This window comes from Vulpes vulpes, chromosome 13 (genome assembly GCF_048418805.1).
Source record: "Vulpes vulpes isolate BD-2025 chromosome 13, VulVul3, whole genome shotgun sequence".
Classification (NCBI taxonomy): Eukaryota; Metazoa; Chordata; class Mammalia; order Carnivora; family Canidae; genus Vulpes; species Vulpes vulpes.
Window position 1 is genome coordinate 143230829 of NC_132792.1, and position 17470 is coordinate 143248298.

Genomic DNA, 17470 nt, shown 5'->3' on the forward strand with positions numbered 1-17470 from the left:
TTTAATGTTCAACCCAGAAGGAATTGTTTTCCTAATGAGGGATGTCTTAAACACTAGTATTTTAAAAGCTTTATTTATTTGACAGGAATGCTTCTGAAATGTGTTATTTTTCTGCCTTCAGAAGTAGAATATCCTGAGCACAATTTAGCCTTGCATTCGTAGCTCAGGAGGCCACCAATGTTGCAAGGGACTATAGTATCTGCCCCTGGAGACACTGACACAGATGTAGGGCTTACTCCAAACTGAATGATCTCAAATACGTGTACCTTCTGAGCTCACATGCATGTATAATCATCTTTACTTTCTTCCACTTGTTTATTCAACAAATATGTATTATGTCTTAGACCTGCTAGGGGAAGGCACCAGGGGGAGGAAAAAACCAACACCCAAGGCATGGAACTTGCATTCTAATGCAAAAGGAGAGGTAATCAATAACAATTAAAAGAGTCTACTAGACAGTTGTTAAGAGGCAAGAAGAGGTTCGTGATGGGGGTGGAGGATGAAGGGGTGCAATTTAAATGAGTAGAGAAGGCCTCACCGAGAGGTCACATGTGAACACAGCCTTCCACTAGGATTGTCAGTTTTATTCTTATGAGTGCGTCTCCCTCACTCTCTTCAAATGTGCTACATCTACTCAACTATAAACAAAAAACTCCATTATGACTATACATAAATAGCCAACTTTGCTCAGGAATTAACATGGTATGTATTAAGAATAGTGGCCTTTCCTCCACAGTGAGTTATTTGGGTTACTCAAAGAACTTTTTCATTAACTTTCAGCTTTTAAATATGCTCTGGAAAGTTGAAATAACCCAAAGCAAGAGGGTGTTACTCTTGTTTTTTAGGGTACATATACCTCTAAACATCTGAAAACTTTGGCCTCCCCTGTATCCTATGATAACCAAGTAGCCTGTTTCTCCCTCTTACCTCTCTAACTGCACCTTTTTCTGCCTCCTGGACTAACCTCCCTCCACCTTCATGCTTCCTGAGTGTGATGTTTGTTTGTTTTTTTTTTAAAGAATTATTTTTATTTATTTATGATAGTCACAGAGAGAGAGAGGCAGAGACACAGGCAGAGGGAGAAGCAGGCTCCATGCACCGGGAGCCGGACGTGGGATTCGATCCCGGGTCTCCAGGATCGTGCCCTGGGCCAAAGGCAGGCGCCAAACCGCTGCGCCACCCAGGGATCCCCTGAATGTGATGTTACACAGGCTTGGCACCCAGCCTCCTTCCATTTTCTGTATCATTCTTTCTTACTGCTTTACTCACCTATGTGTGAATGGTACCCGACCGCATCCCTCTGATCCTGAATTTCTTCTAATCAGATAACTGCTCCAGCATGCCATGGCTGAACTTGAAATAAGCATGCCCCACCAGCACCCAAAGGAGCTCTTCTTCCCAGAATCCCTGTTTCTGCTAACAACACGATTCTCTCAAGAACCGTCTTTGACTCCCTCTTCTTACTGTAGAAGTGGGCACCACAGCTGGGGATGCTTTCCTCTAGCTTTGCGTCTGCTCTGCTGATTGAAGAAAGTAAAAACAGCTATTCCCCCAGACGTAGTCGTGACTGCCGATGAAAAGTGATTGCTGTGGAATGTATAGAAACCTTGGCAGAAAGGGATTATGTTCTCCTGGAAGTGTCAGACAGCTGGCCCAGGTGTTAGGAAAATAATGCTTTTTCAAAGTTAGCATAAACCTTCTCTGACAGGGAAGAGGATTCAAGAAAGGTTGGACAAATAGTCCAAAGATGAAATAAAAGAAAGCAAGCAACTAAAGAAGTCAAGGCAGTTGTACGGGATTTCCAAATGACAGGAGGAGGTAGAAGGAAGGCCCCATGATTAAGGCTGTCTACTTAGGGGAGCACAGATGGAAAAGCATGGCCACATGAAAGATAACAAGTCATAATTAACCAAGTCTTGTGAAAATGGTAAGGTCAAGTGAAAGAGCTTTTTTCAGCCTTATTGGGAGCAAGAATGAGGAAGGGAGGTGGCTCATTGCTGATAGAGGGGGTAATGTTAACCGATAACAGAAAAAAGAGAACTACTTCACTCCTCTTAAGCTTCTATCTTACCTATCAAGGAAAATAATCTTCAAAGTGGAAAGGGTAGGACCAACATCGTAAAGAGGAAACTAGAGCCCAAGATAGAGAAGGTGATAATAAGAAAGCACTTAGCCCTTCAAGTAATTTCATGTCTCCAGAGCCAACTAAGGAACCTGAAAGGGCACCAAAAGAACCGACAGATAGGATCACATTAATAATGAGTGCAATCTTAACAGTCTCTAAAGATGGGCAGCAAGAAAACACACCAATTTTCGGACAGGAATTAATGCAGACTAGAAACAATGGTTTCTAGTTTGCCTGCCAACCATTGTTGCCAATATCCCTGATAGTTTGTAAGCCATGATTGCTGGAAGCAAACATGAATCATGAGAAAGAAATCATTTCAAACTAACTCCCAACTCTCCATTTTGTTCTAACCAGGCAAGTAACATGGAATGCTCCAGCCATGTTCACAGATTCAAAACACCATTCCACCAACTCTCTCGTTAGATCTGTATGGATAGGATGGAGCTCTATGAGTTGAACAGATGCAGTGTTGGCTAGATGTGTATCCAAATCAAATAGTCAGGGGATGCGAAATGGTGAAGCAATGTGAACTATGGAGCACTGCAAGGAGTGGGGAATGTCTCCAGAAATAGAACATGATTTCTGTCTTTGGCTGAGTTGATTAAATCATTTTAGCAAATGAAACAAATAATTATGTAAAACTTATTAAAATGAATGGAAAGTTTTAGCTGATACAGTGACTTACTACATCAGAATTTTAGAAGATTTTGAAAATCCTAGAAAAAATTAGCTACAACAAAATTATCTTAACAAAAATAAGTATTTTTTACATTTAGATTTTCTTAAATCAACTCTCCAAGTACAGGTTAAATGAGACATAGTTTAACAACAACATTACAAAACTAAAAAGACCAAGGAATCTTAGCTGAATATGTTGTGAGTATAATACGTCTTCAAAAAGACCTAATTTGAGGGATTTAAGGGCATTTGGGTGGCTCAGCTGGTTAGTCATCTGCCTTCAACTCAGGTCAAGATCCTGGGTTCCTGGGATAGAGTCCCTGCATTGGGATCCCTGCTCAGCAGGGAGCCTGCTTCTCCCTCTCTGCCCCTCCCCATTGCTCATGTTCTTTCTCACTTTCCCTGCCAAATAATAAAATCTTAAAAAGAAAAATAAGGAACTTTAAAAAATGAACACTTTTAATATTAAAAAGAACAACAGAAAATTGCCAGCATTCAACTATTTTTAACTTAGAGATACAGCAATCTCATATGGTTTGATCTAATCCAAGATTACATGTGACATCACAAGAGAAGTACAAAGTGTGCTGGAGTTTAGAACAGGATAGTTTACCACCATTTGGGAGACTGGAGTGGATTCACAGAAGTAGTGGCGTGTGAGCTAGAATATGAGTGAGGGCTGCAATTTAAAACAGAGGAATACTGGGACACCCGGGTGGCTTAGTGGCTGAGCGTTTCCCTTTGGCTCAGGATGTGATCTTGGAGTCCTGGAGTTGAGTCCCGCATCGGGCTCCCTGCGTGAAGCCTGCCTAGGTCTCTGCCTCTCTGTGTGTCTTATTCATTATTCACTTAAGAATGTTGAAAATCACTGTTCTAGGGTGGCCTGGCTTAATTTAAAGCATTACCAGGAGGCCTGGTCTGTTCTGTAAGAGGACAGGTTGTTGCTGTGAATGCCATATAAAGAAAGAAAAGAAGGAAAGAAAAGAGAAGAGAAAAAGGAAAGAAAAAAGAAAAGGAGAGAGAGAGAGAGAGAGAGAAAGAAAGAGAGAAAGAAAGAAAGAAAGAAAGAAAGAAAATAAATAATCTTAAAAAAAATAAAACAGGAATATTTGGGGAAAGGAAGACATTTCAGACACAGGTAACAGTGGGGAAAAAAGACTCCAGGTCAGGGAAGTAGCCTCATTGGGTTAAAGTCGGGAGCATGTAAAGGTGGAACCCAGGAAATATGCAAGAGGCGAGGTTAGGACTAGACCCCAAAGGCCCTCAAATCTTTTGCACCCTGTGCTCTAAAATTCTATGAGTTTCCCAAAAAGGCCAAGAGCAAATATTTGGTACATAGTATGGGCTCAAATCTCAATAAACAATTGAATGAATGAATGAATGAATGAGTGACTTGTGATTAGTACAGAGCAACAAGAGGTTGACATAAACACAGATCCTTATTGCCAATTCAGTCCATCATTGGAATCGCAGCACTTTTCCATCTTGAAGGTCATTTGGTCCAACTCCCTCAAAATTTCTGGGTGACTAGCAACAGGACTGGAAATACTCAAGCAAAATAAAGGCAAAAGGCTGCCTGGCCCTCTGCCAGTTCCTACGGTAATCTAATTCACCAGGGCAAAAATCTCCAAAAACAATTTCGGTTCAGTAACTCCTAAATATTGTGCTTTTGGACTCCTTCCTGAAAATGATGCCATCTAAGTCTACAAGTTTCAGAAACAAATGTTTGGTGGCTTTTGTGGGCAATTGTTTTTAAAACATCAAGCAAGTCTAAGGTATAATTTTAAAGAATCTGGCTCCAGGAGAAAAAAGCTGAAGCATTAGTCACATGTTTTACATTTCTTACTCTTGCCTGCCAGATTTTTTTTTTTAATTAAGAAAGGAAAAATGGGTCAGCCCAAAAGAATTTTTACAACTTTCAGAATAAATACAAGGCCCATGCAATCCCATAAACTTCATTTTTGGAGCCTTTCCCCCCCACCTCCTTCTGTGGCTTTCAGGGTCATGTATTTGCAACCCAGTCACAGGCAGAGCCCTGGTGACTGCCCCTACATCTTGTGTACCATAAGGACGTTTTCTCTCAGGAGGAAAGAGGACTGGCATGGTCCTAGATGAAAGCACAGTCTCTTCCGATTTCAACACGACATGGTGGGTGGAAGACCTAAGAGTCAAACAGAACCTTGTCCAACCTAGCTTGGTTCCAAGGTCATTAAGAAACCACCCTGCTTCTTAGAAAGTATCACCACCCATGAGACAATTTTGAGGAAGTTTCAAGAAGAAACTAGTCAGACAAAGTCACTTCCAGCTCAAGGGACACTTTAGTGCTAGACCACACAGGTCCCAACTTCAGCTGGCAGAACCACAGCCGCCCTTGGTTCACCCTTCTCTCTGGGATGGTCCTGAGTAGCTACTGCTTTTAGGATGAGCACAGGTGCTCAGGTTTACTTTGATGCAGGGTCTAGTTTCACTGAAGGTTTCCAGAAAAGCTTCCACCAATCAGACCTAAAATCTACATGGTATTCACGGCAACAACCTGTCCTCTTACAGAGCAGACCAGGCCTCCTGGTAATGCTTTAAATTAAGCTGGGCCACCCTAGAACAGTTATTTTCAACCTTCTTAATAGCACAAAGAAAAGATACGTTTTACAAGTGACTCAGTACACACACACACGTACTTAAAAAGTTTCACAATAATACCATTCTGGTATTTTCTATTCCGTTCTGTTCCAATGTAAAATACCAACTTTTGACCCACTGAATTGATTTCAGAACCCACTAATAAACTACATCCTACATTTTTAAATGGGAGGCCCTAGAACAACTGACCAGCAGAAATATAATGCTGGTCACAATACGTAATTTTAAATTTGCTGGTAGCCACATTAAAAAAAAAAAAAAAAAAGGAAAAAGAAACAGATGAGATTAATTTTAACGCTATATTTTATTTAATGCACTATATCAAAATATCACCATTTCAACATGTGATCACTACAGAAACTCACTGAGCTATTTTACATGATAGATTTGCATGGATAGAACATTTTAATTTGGGCTAGCCACAGGTCTAAATGCTCAGTAGGCACATGTGGCTAGTGGCTACCATACTGAACACTGTAGCCCTAGAGTGTTCCTATCCCACACCCCAGAGCAGAGCACACAATGGTATTCAGCAGAGGAAAGGGGCGTGTCCCACTCCTCACATGCCCTCATCTCACTGTACTATCAGGCTCCTCATAAAGCTCCACAGTCCTGATAAAGGACAGGAGATTTCACAGGGAAAAGGACAGAAACGAAGCTTGTAAACCAATAATAAGCACTACCAGCTTGAAACTCCTCCAACGCAAAGTCCAAATGCAATCTTTTGTGACATGAGAAACACAACAAATGTCACAAAAGATTCAAACTAGAAAGTAACTCCTAGAAGATTTGTTCTGAAAAGTATATCTTGCTGATTACAAAACTGAATAAATAGCATGACTGTAACTATGTGAACAAAGGCTAGAAGACAGCCAATGTATAAACAACTGTGTTGAAGCTGTAGGATTATGATCTTTTTAAAAAATATATGGATAATGTTGCTGTACGCTTTTTTAAGAATAATTTTAAGGGGGTGCCTGGGTGGCTCAGCCAGTTAAGCGTCTGCCTTTGGCTCAGGTCATGATCTCAGGTCTTGGGACTGAACTCCACATTAGCTCCCTACTCAGTGGGGAGCCTGCTTCTCCCTCTGCCCCTCTCCCCCACTTGTGTGTATGCGCTTTCTCTCTGTCTGAAATAAATAAGATCTTAAAAAAATAATAACTTTAGGAATTGCTTCAAAATGTGCTTCTGTCCAAAGCAAACATAGGAGCCATCGAATCCCTATACAAAGAAAAAGGTGAAGAAAGCATGCTCCACAAAAAGGCAAGAAAGATCAGAAGCGGTCAGAAAACTTGATCTTGCCAGAGCCAATGATGCTGAGACAGTTTGAATGAAAACACCTAAAAACAGCTAGAATCCTGACAACTTCTGGCAGAGGCTTTGCATTTTGCTCGAAGTAGCAATTTAAGAGTTAAGAATGTAAGACCACAGAGAAGAGGAATGTTGGAGAGGGTAGGAGAGCAAAAGGAGTCGATTTTTACTTGTGAAAATTGAAAAGCATACAGATAATATGTTTATATAATAACATATAATTTACATCACATTTTTTTCCTTTTTTGCCAACAAATCCTGGTAAGAATAGCACACCCTGACAAAGTACCCTACACAACAAGCCTGCCACAAAAATCTCAGACAGCCTTCATCATTATGTGCATAACCCTAGTGGTCATGTGCATGGAAGGTGTCAGATCCTTTTGCAAAAATGTGTTGCACACAGCACAGCCAAATTGGCTTGACACTGGGTCAATGCAAGCTTGAAACAAATTGGAACCATCAGATTAAGATATAATAAGATATGTGAAAATCCCAAGTAAAATAACTTTGAAATTCAAAGCAGAAGTTGGGTTCCCCTAAATCTACCTTTGAACCATGACTCAAACCGATAGGCCACCACAAAGCTTGTGGATTAACTTATCCCATCTATAGTCACCATCACAGCTAAGACAAGTTTTATAGTATCGTGAAAAGTGTAGCTCAAATAATGCTAACAAAAATGAGGCAAAAGCAGCATCTTCCTTTTTTCATGTGTCATTAGTTGAAATATAAAAGAGAAATTCAATCTAGCTTATTTATTCAATATTTTCCTTTTTGTTTAAAAAAATGGAATTCACAACATTACCAATAGCAAAAAAAAAAAAAGTCATAAAGATAAATGTTTTATAATAGAGATAAGGTCAAACAACTTACAAGGCGCTGATGGGTGGTTCAGACATGGTCCCAGGTGATGGGAATACAAAGATTCATTATACAGGGTGCCCACCCCTAAAAGCACACAAATGAACAAGGCAAAGAGAAAAAAAAATAATAAAAGGATATGTTTTGATAAGTGCTATAATGGAGCTTCTGGTAAAGTGCTAAGGAGACCCAGATGAAAGGGTAATTATTCTAGAAGAGGGATCAGGAAGGGTGGAAGAGTAAAGATGACATTTGAGCTGGGACTTGAAAGGTAAGTGGGAGTTCATCAGTCAATCAGGGAACAGAAAAGCACTATCGGCTGATACAGTGGCAGAAGCAGTGACAGGAGGGAGACAGAACCACACAGAAACATGGACGTCACTACGGATAGTGAAATCTACAACTCTGGATTCTCAACTAAGAATAGGGCTAGCTCTTCTCTTGAAGACATAACCACATAGGAATAGCTGGGGGGACAGATGGAAGGAAACCTTTTAACCCTTCATCAACCCTGTTGCTGGAACTCTCAGCAGGGAGTTCAGGGTAGGGCCAGGGGCTGAAATCAGAGCTGCCACCCATCAGCACTCCTTTGGCTCAGCCACCTAGAGTTGTACCATCCTTTATCCCTCAAGTAGACACTCACTGGACACTCATTCGTGGCCTGTCTAGGTCAACATTGGATAGAAAGTCATTTTTGCAAAGAAGTATCATAATCCTCCAACTCTAACCAAAGAATGTTCAGGAAGAAACATTTTAATCAACTTTAGCCCCCAGAGAAACACGTCTGTGGGAGCAAAATGACTGCTGGTCCCTCTGGGACGCCCACCACAGCAAGCTGGATGGAAACTGCTTCCTGGGGCCCAGCTGATCACGGAGCCACTGCTTTGCACGCAGATGAATGTTAAACACACACCTCGAGTCAGTGCCTAAGACTCCCTTCTCTTTTAGCACCACCAAAGAGTCAGCAGATGTGGCGGGAAGTCAGCATTTGTCAGGAACACTCAACATGAACAAAGCACTTGTTCAGCATCTTTGCACAAGAGAATTAATTTTCATTTAGAGCTCTGAGTACGAGGGTCAGTTCGCCCGTAAGTCAGCTGAGCATAGGTGCTAATAACAGGGAATGGATGCAGGGCTTGGAGTATCCCTATCTTCGAGTAGGGAACGATCTTCAGATGCTCAGTGGGGAATCCTATATGAATAGAAGGGAGGTCAGCTTCATGGGCAAGCAGCCAGAGACCCTGGAGACTATTTTTAATCCAGAAGAAGAACAGGAAGGAACAGGAACAAAAAAAAAAAAAAAAAAAGGAACTCACTCACACAGGAGAAATGGAAAGCAAGAAGGAAGTAACAAGCAAATGGAAAGGAAGTGAGAAAAAAAGATCTTAAAACTAAAATCGTGTTCCTAGCAGGGAAGCCAGGAACGCTGTAGGAAAAGGCTGAAAGAGAGGAGAAAAACAGAAAGTAACAACAATAAGACTACTCAGAGGAAGTATTTTAAATGCCTACATCTTATGAGGATCAGTGTGGGTCGGCTGGTAACATTCTTGCCTCTGGCATTAGGTCATGAGTTCAAGTCCCACATCAGGATTTGGCCTCAAACCAAGCTTTGATTTTCCAGCAGCTCTGGAAGGCTGGAAGCACTTTCCATTCCTTGGTGCATTAACTTTACCACCCTTCTCTCTGCACCAAATTAAAAGTACCAGAAAGAAAGGAGAATCAAAGAACCAACAAGCCATTAACTCAAACAAAACATGCTGGAGAGAATAAGGAAAGTAAGAGAAAGAAGAAAGTTTTCAGATGTAAGATATTCACTGCATTTGTCTTTAGACTTCTGTGAATATGGGGTATTTTTCCCCCACCTCCAATCTATAGAAAGAAGCCCTGTCTGCAGTTTCAATGCACTTGCAGTAGTACCAGGAGTAACGATGGTGGTGGCAGAGGAAACACAACTCCTTGCTGAATCTGAAGATACTATTAAGTAAACAGCAAATGGGGAGAAAAAAATATCAAAAAGGTGCTCTCTGGGATGAGGGAAGAGAGGGAGAACTACTAATGAACAGACCATCATCCACTGAGCACTTAGGTGGTGAGGAAAGAGAGGAAAAAAAGAAATGACTCTACGTTAAATAACAACAATAAGAATGTCCTTATATTTGTATAATAATTTACATATTAAAAAGTACTTTAAAAAAGATTTTATTTATTCATGAGACAGAGAGAGAGAGAGAGAGAGAGAGAGAGAGGCAGAGGGAGAAGCAGGCTCCATGCAGGGAGCCCAATGCGGGACTCGATCCCCGGTCTCCAGGATCAGGCCCTGGGCTGAAGGCAGCACCAAACCACCAAGCCACCCGGGCTGCCCCTAAAAAGTACTTTTATACATTAACTCATGGTCCTCACAAAACCTACAGGCAGAAGGAAAAGCAGGTATTTGCCCCACTTCACAGGTAAAGAAACTGAAGATTTAAAAATCAATGTGACAGTCTGAAATTCACCACCTCAAGAGCAATTCAGCTCATTCCTAGTTTGGGGCTCAAGTACTACATTAGCTAGTCAATGTGTGGCACTGTGAAAAAAATTTTTTTAAGATTTTATTTATTTGAGAGAGTACAAGCAGGGGGAGGGGCAGAGGGAGAAGCAGACTACCCCAAGCAGGGAGCCCAGTGCGAGGCTTGATCCCAGGACCCTGGGATCAGGACCTGAGCCAAAGGCAGATGTTTCACCAACTAAGCCACTCAGGTGCCCCATAGCATAGTGAGAAATTTTTATCTTTATTTGAACTTACGAAGTTTAATCTGAAACTTGAAAATTACAGTGCAAGCACAATTTGCTAACATCCTAGATTATGCCCAACAAAGAATGATTAGTATAATGCTTCCCAAGGTTAAAAAAAAAAAAAAAAAGTGATTTGCTACCCTCCTGTTTTTTAGTTGGAGACATCAAATATAATTTTTTAAGCAGGAAAATATTTTTAAGGCATTAAAATAAGCACACCAACCAATTACCTATATAGGAAAAATGAAGGAATTTAAAATGTGAAATATTGGGGCCCAAGCAATAATTGCCTTTCACTATGCAGGCAGCCAGCCAGAGAAAACACAATAGACATTACTTCTAATAAACAAGGATTCCTAAACACTGCCACGGCCCTCCCTCCCAGATGTGCAAAGTAAGAAAGTGATGTCAGGAATATGCCTTAAAGCTTTGCGAATACTGTTTCTTAAACAGTCTGGTTTACAAACAACCCTAGGCTTCAGGGGACACAGGTAAGAAAGGTACCCACACTTCTACAAGGTTCCATGGCAGGGATCAAAAGAGGACCCCAACAGTGGGGTCCAGAGAGAGCCCCAACCCTAGTGAGTGAGTACCATAATCTAGACATCATGCCAAGCACCCTATGTACAGAACTCACTCACTCCTCACAGTACTTCCCTCAGGAAGGCGCCTGATAGCATCCTCTCTACAGGTGCAAGTTAGTGACTTCACAGCTCAAGCCCATACAGCTCACACAGGGCAGAGATGAGTTCTGAGTTCAGGTCTGCCTGGCCCCAGAACTCAGGCTCTCTGTCTCTTTTCTGCTGTTGTGAACTGCTGTAGAGTTGACACACAACACTATATTAGTGTCAGGTGTACAACACAGTGATTTGACAATTCTGTACATTACGAAACATTCACCACAAAAAGCGTGGTTACCATCTGCCACCATACAAAGTTTTCACAATATTACTGACTAGTGGCTCTTCACCAGCACCCTAAGTATCTCCCTCAACCAGGGCTTCTTGCTGAAAATACCCGTGAAAAGGAGGAGAAATCAGAAGGTGCCAGCTCCTGCCAAGGCTCCCACTGAGGAGAGAGAACTCGTGCTAACTCCCCATCCAGGCCTCGCTGGCTCTCGGCCTTATTAATATTTGGTTAAGTCATTTTTAAAATAGATATGCTCATTGTGTTGTGCCATTAGGAGGAGTCAACATGTGGACAGAAGATAGCAAATGTTTTCCGTGTGCTTCACAAACTAACAATTCCGATTTCCTGAATTTTCTATTTAGGAGTAGCAGTTATCTCAACGCATAATTTCAAGTGTTGCAATTCTGTTTAGAAAAGTCATGACTATAAAGCATTTTGGTTTGAGCCAATATCTAACCCAGCTTCTGTAATTTTTACTTATATCCTGTAAATGTTCTTTTGTTGGATTAAAAACTGTCCACATATTCTAGCTTTGTCGTCGGCAATAGAAGTTACTGGCATGAGAAGGGCACAAAACTAGGAAAGCGCGCTAGCAAGAGGGTTGCAAAGAGCCTCCGTTGATTGTACTGACCAAAGACAATCTACTTTTAGCAGAGAAGGTTTGTTTTTGGTTTTCCAGTTTTCTTTAGAATTATGAAACTGGAAGGACTCAGCCTTGGCCTCGCTTTTCTAAGAGAGGAGAATGGATATTTAAATCAGCAGGAAACGAAATAAAGGAAAAAGTTGAATTGCTCAATTCTTTGCTGAAAGGCGCAAACCAACAGAAAACGTCTGGGAAAGTTTACATGGGACAAGCTGAACTGTGTGGAAACGAATTCAAATGAATGGCCCACAGATGGCACAAGCAATTAAATGCTAGAAAATGTAGGGTAATGAGTCTGTGAGGACGAAAAAATATACAGAACCACCACCAACACATGATCCCACCCGCAACTACTGCTGTTATTACCCTTAGAAGTCACATACAGCAGGACACAAAGGAGAAGATGGCTTTAGTGGCACCAAGCTGGGCAGAAATCCCAACCATCACAACATAATACGCAGCCATGTCTGTGGAAGGGCACAGGTGCTTCTACACAACTGGTAAGGTGAAAGGACCAGCCGTAAATGATGGGACTCTCTCTCTCTCTCTCCACAGGCCTGAGAGCCTTCTCCAAGGCAGAGGCTCCTACCTTAGGTGTGTGGTAAGCCTGTCCTACCTTTATTCCTTCCTCCCTCCCTCTGGTTTTATTCTTTTTTAAACTGAAGACAGTTTCTAAACAGTGCAAGTGAATCACAGAAATGACACAATTGAGGGAAAACAAGCAAAACATGACAAAGTCAGGCTTTGAATAATTTATATAGAAGAGGCCATGGAGGGACGCCCGGGTGACTCAGTGGTTGAGCATCTGCCTTTGGCTCAGGTCATGATCCCAGGGTCCTCGGATTGAGTCTTACATTGAGTTCCCAGCAGGGAGCCTGCTTCTCCCTCTGCCTGCGTCTCTGCCTGTGTCTCTCATGGATTAAAAAAAAAAAGAAGAAGAAGAAGAAGAGGCCATGGAATGACGTTCCAAAGATGCGGGAAATTCTAAAAAATAAAATGTGAAAAGATATCTTCATTTAAGCCGTGTGTATGTGGGTGTTGTGTTAGAGAGAAAGAGATTTTTTTTTCTTCTACATGAGTGGAATTAGCGATCAGATTGAGCTTCCAAGAGCAGTAATGTGAGCAACCAGGACAAACCGTGTCAGCGAGGGTTAAAGACAGCACACAGGGAGAGGAAAAAAGCCAAGATATCCAACCATAAAATTTCTTGTGTCTCTAACATGACAATTATAAGTTTAACTGCTGTTGTCTAAAATACAGCTCTATAATCACAGTCCTGTGGGTCCCATATTTACTCTCTCCCTCTCTGTGGCCTACAGATTTAATTTGTTTAGTTTGTAGGGAAACAGAAGACTTAGGAAGAGAGAGAGAGAGAGAGAGAGAGAGAGAGAGAGAGAGAGAGAGAGAGAGAAAGAGAAAGAAAGAAACCAGCAGCTCTTCAAAGTTCTCTGGAATCTGAGAACCAAGCATGGCTGGCTGCCTTGTTCACAGCGAGCTAGAGGTCTCACCTCTGGACACCTCAGGCACGCCTGACCTTGGTGATTCTGCAGGGCCTTCTGACAGGAAAGAAGGCATTTGCTAGCATATACACGGAGAAAGCCTGACTGGAAGTCCCCAGGACATTTTACCCAGTAAGTGGAGGATGGCATGGACCCCAGAAAGCCCAGTTTTTGACAAGCTCTTTGAACCAGGCTGCCTAAGATCCTCATGTGCCAGGTCTCCCATCCCCCACTGCCACCCTCTGTTCTGCTGCCAACATTTCCGTTCAGGTCCTTGTCCCTTTCCTCACCACCTCTACGTCAGCCTCCTCCTCTTCCCATGTCCCAATCTGGCTCCTTCCCAGCACATCTACCCCTCAGGTGTCAGTCATCTTGTTGAAATGCCACTCCACTGAAAGCCCTTCAATGACCACCCAGCATTCAGGATGGAGTGAATGCCATAGCTTAGCACACCAGACTCCCAGGGACATGACCCTTTCCTGTCACCTCTCCACCAGACGTCCTTCCCTCTCGCCATGCTGAGCCTCACTCACACAGGCTCTCAGCTCTGGCCTCCATGCCTTCCTCCACACTGTGCTCTCTGACTAGAATGCCTCTCTCCAGCACCCATACCTCCTTTAACTCCTATTCATCTGTCTACTCAACTCTTCACCAAAGAGCCCTCTCTTCCATGCAGCCTTCCTGGAGTGGCCACCCCCCACCTCCCATCTGATTTACAGGCCCCCCCTTCAGAGTTCCCCTAACGCACAGATTTCTCGCATGACCCTGATCACACCTACCTCAATATATTGTAATCAGTTTACATTTCTGTCTCCCCTCCTACCTGTGAGTTCCTTCCTTCAGAACAACTTGCATTTTCTTTTAGTTTGGATTCCCAAGACTCAATATGGTGTTGGGAATAATGTACTTTTTTTGATGAATAAATGAATGCTATCGGTGGTAAGTTTAACTGACTCCAAGACAGATGACAGAGTCATACAAGCAGACGTGCAACAGCAGTGAGGAAGTTCATACTGGATGTGTTTACTAGCAAAGGACCCAGAAACTGCCAAAACCTCCAGACTCCACATCAACTCTGGAGATAGCCACACCCATCAGCAACCCAGACATGAGCTAGCTGTGCTTTTCCAATGGAATGAAGCAACATTTGGTATCTTCCTTCATTTAACCAATACTTTCCTTGCCTTGTTTACCGAAATCTTTTCTTTTTATATCACAAAAATGGTATCACGGTATACCATGGTACATCATGGTAGAAATTTTAATGTCTTACTGATTTTAGCTTACTGTTGTATATTTTACCATAAAACGTGTAAGAGTCACTATAAGATCCTGATTATTTGGAAGAGGAAGGTGTAAAAGGAACATGAGTCACGGACAAAGGAAACTACAATAAGCAGGACAGGACAGTGACATATTTCAGCAAGAGCACTAAAGGAGAAAAGCATGGTATTTACTGTACTGCTCTCCTTTTCTTCCTAAATTTGAAACTTCAAGAAACTTTCTAATTCCACAGAAACAAGAATAAAATATGTTTATAACTACTGATTTAACAGAATGTATACTTTAAGTGTAAGGAATTAATGCATCTATACTATCTATACTCTTATGTATTTGCCATGGGGTAGACATGTATTTGGAACTCAGTTGAGTGTCACCTGAATTACTGAACCAAACTGGATATTCTTAATTGCATGCTATATATCCCTTACCCAGATCCCAACAGATTTTAAAAGGAATGAAAAGATCCAACATAATAGCAGTATCTCAGGCTATTGAAACTGACCACATTCTCTCGATTGGTGCTGGCTACCATATTAGCGGATCATTTTAGGAATATGTTCCCAAGGTCAAAATGAAAGATATCAGTTGGTTCAACTACAGATGGCAACTAAATTTTGAAATGCACTTTCAAAAGCCTAAATTCAACATTCTGATAAGACAGGAATAATGCAACCCAAGGGCCTGTTTTCCTAGATGAAAACAAAGATGACCAACTGTAAACTAAGGGCTCCTCCAGGGCTTAGCTTCTTACAATTCTAAAATCCCACTCCTGAGCTTTGCAACCACACATAGTTGTGATGCGTGCCAACACTTTTTAACTCATGCACTGCTTTTCTTCACCATTCAGCAATAAGACAAGTACAACTGGGTCTCATGCATTTAAAAAGTACTGGGGAATTGTCTAGTTAATTCACTGCTGTGAATTTTTTTTTCTTAAAACGAGTAATCACTACCTCTGTTTGTGCCCTGCTTTGTTCCGAAAAGAACGTAAGATAGCTATAATCATTACCTAATTGATTTATCTCGCTCCCACACACCCCTCCTCTTCTTCATAAGCTAATATCTTCACGCTGATTGTGTTTTAAGTGAGGAGCAACCATACATTCATATGTATCAAGATAATATTAGTGTTCCAAAGAGGGATGAAGCTTGATCCATTCATTCAACAAACACTGAGTTTCTGCCAGTGAGATGGCCACAGTTCCCAGTTCACCACGTTTACAATCTAGTGGAGGACAGAAGCAAATAACCAGACAATTAGAACAGAGTGAGCGAAAGGCATGACAGAGAAACAGAGAATGCTTCTGGAACATGCAGTAGAGGTATCTGCACCAGACTTGGGAGGTTGGAGAAGCTTTCCCTAAGTGAAGTTAGCTGAAAACTTGAGGAACTGTAGGCTATTTGAAGATAATATAATGGCAACACCACCAAAACAGCAGATAGAGTCAATCCAAATAGCGTATCCAAGCGAGAGTCAACTTGTCGATCCAGATGTGACAAGTGGTCATCTTGCCGCTGCACCCATACGGCTCACAGACCAGCCACAATTCATCCCAAACACTAGGTCCTATAACAGAATCCCAGTTCCCTTTGTTTATAAATATATTCTGCTTTGTCCTGTCCTCGTTCACTATCTTTAGCGGCTTCCCAACTATCAAGCATTTCAACTCAACCCAACAAGGGCCTATGTGGGACACAGGGTGATAGATACAGGACATAGGGGAAGGAGGAAATGGGGCCTCGCTTCAAGGACCACATACCACAGAAGCATAAAACTGAGAAAAGCCACATGACCACCCACTGACCATACCATTACCCACAAACCTGCCGAGGTGACCTAGCACTACCAATCCTGCTTGCGAAACAAATATCCCCACTTTGGACTTATCTTAGGTTTGACACATTTTTCGGTACCCTGCCTCTATTATATTCTAAAGACAGCAGACAAGGCTCCAGACACCAAAGCCCCTTTCCTAAGAGTTGGATCCTCATCCTCTGTCCATTTGAGTGTTCTCCCTAAAATGATACATTTCCTACTTCTGGAGAATGCTGATGTTTTCTTATATCATTTCTACATATCGCTGTCAATATAAAACCACAACACTGAGACCAAAGAAAATTAACAAGTTTTGACTATTTGCTCTTCCAAAAGTCACTGGACATTCTACCAGCTAATTGAATGGTTGGATGGAATTGCTTTTATTATCCCTTCCAATCCTGAGATTTTATGATCCCATGACATAACTGGAGCCATTTCTCCCTGAGGGCTATAGCTAGGAAAAACTATCCCAGTCTAAGAAGTTATTGTAAAGGGAAAATTGGGTCAGTATTTCAATAATATTTGGCTTTTCAAAGTTTACTGTCAACAGGCAAGGCAAGGCTGCATGGATAAGTAAACCCAGTCTGCGCCAACTCAGTTGTGTATTTTACAACTGAAGGCAGAGGGTTTTACTTCAAAAGATCAATGAAATACAAAATTTAACAAACAAACGAAAAGAATGTTCTAAATGTTTTGATTGTATGATACTTCCCATCTAAGGATGTGTAATTACTTTTGCTATCCTTTCTAAACTGAATCTTAATTATGTTTTGAGATCTGAGTAGTTGAAGATATAAAACTTGTGCTCAGTCTTTTAGGCATTTTGAGTAAGCCTTATAGACACGACACAAAAGATACGCCCACCTTCATGTGCTATATAACCTCATATATCTCTTTGGTGCACCATACTTTATGTGTCCAAA

General features: G+C 41.6%; 1 protein-coding gene across 4 annotated transcripts in view; it reads right to left on the reverse strand.

Annotated features, from left to right (window-relative positions):
- The window catches only part of RGL1 (ral guanine nucleotide dissociation stimulator like 1), a 256371-nt gene that overhangs the window by 102362 nt on the left and 136539 nt on the right, over positions 1-17470 (reverse strand). The gene's annotated exons all lie outside the window — the stretch shown is intronic.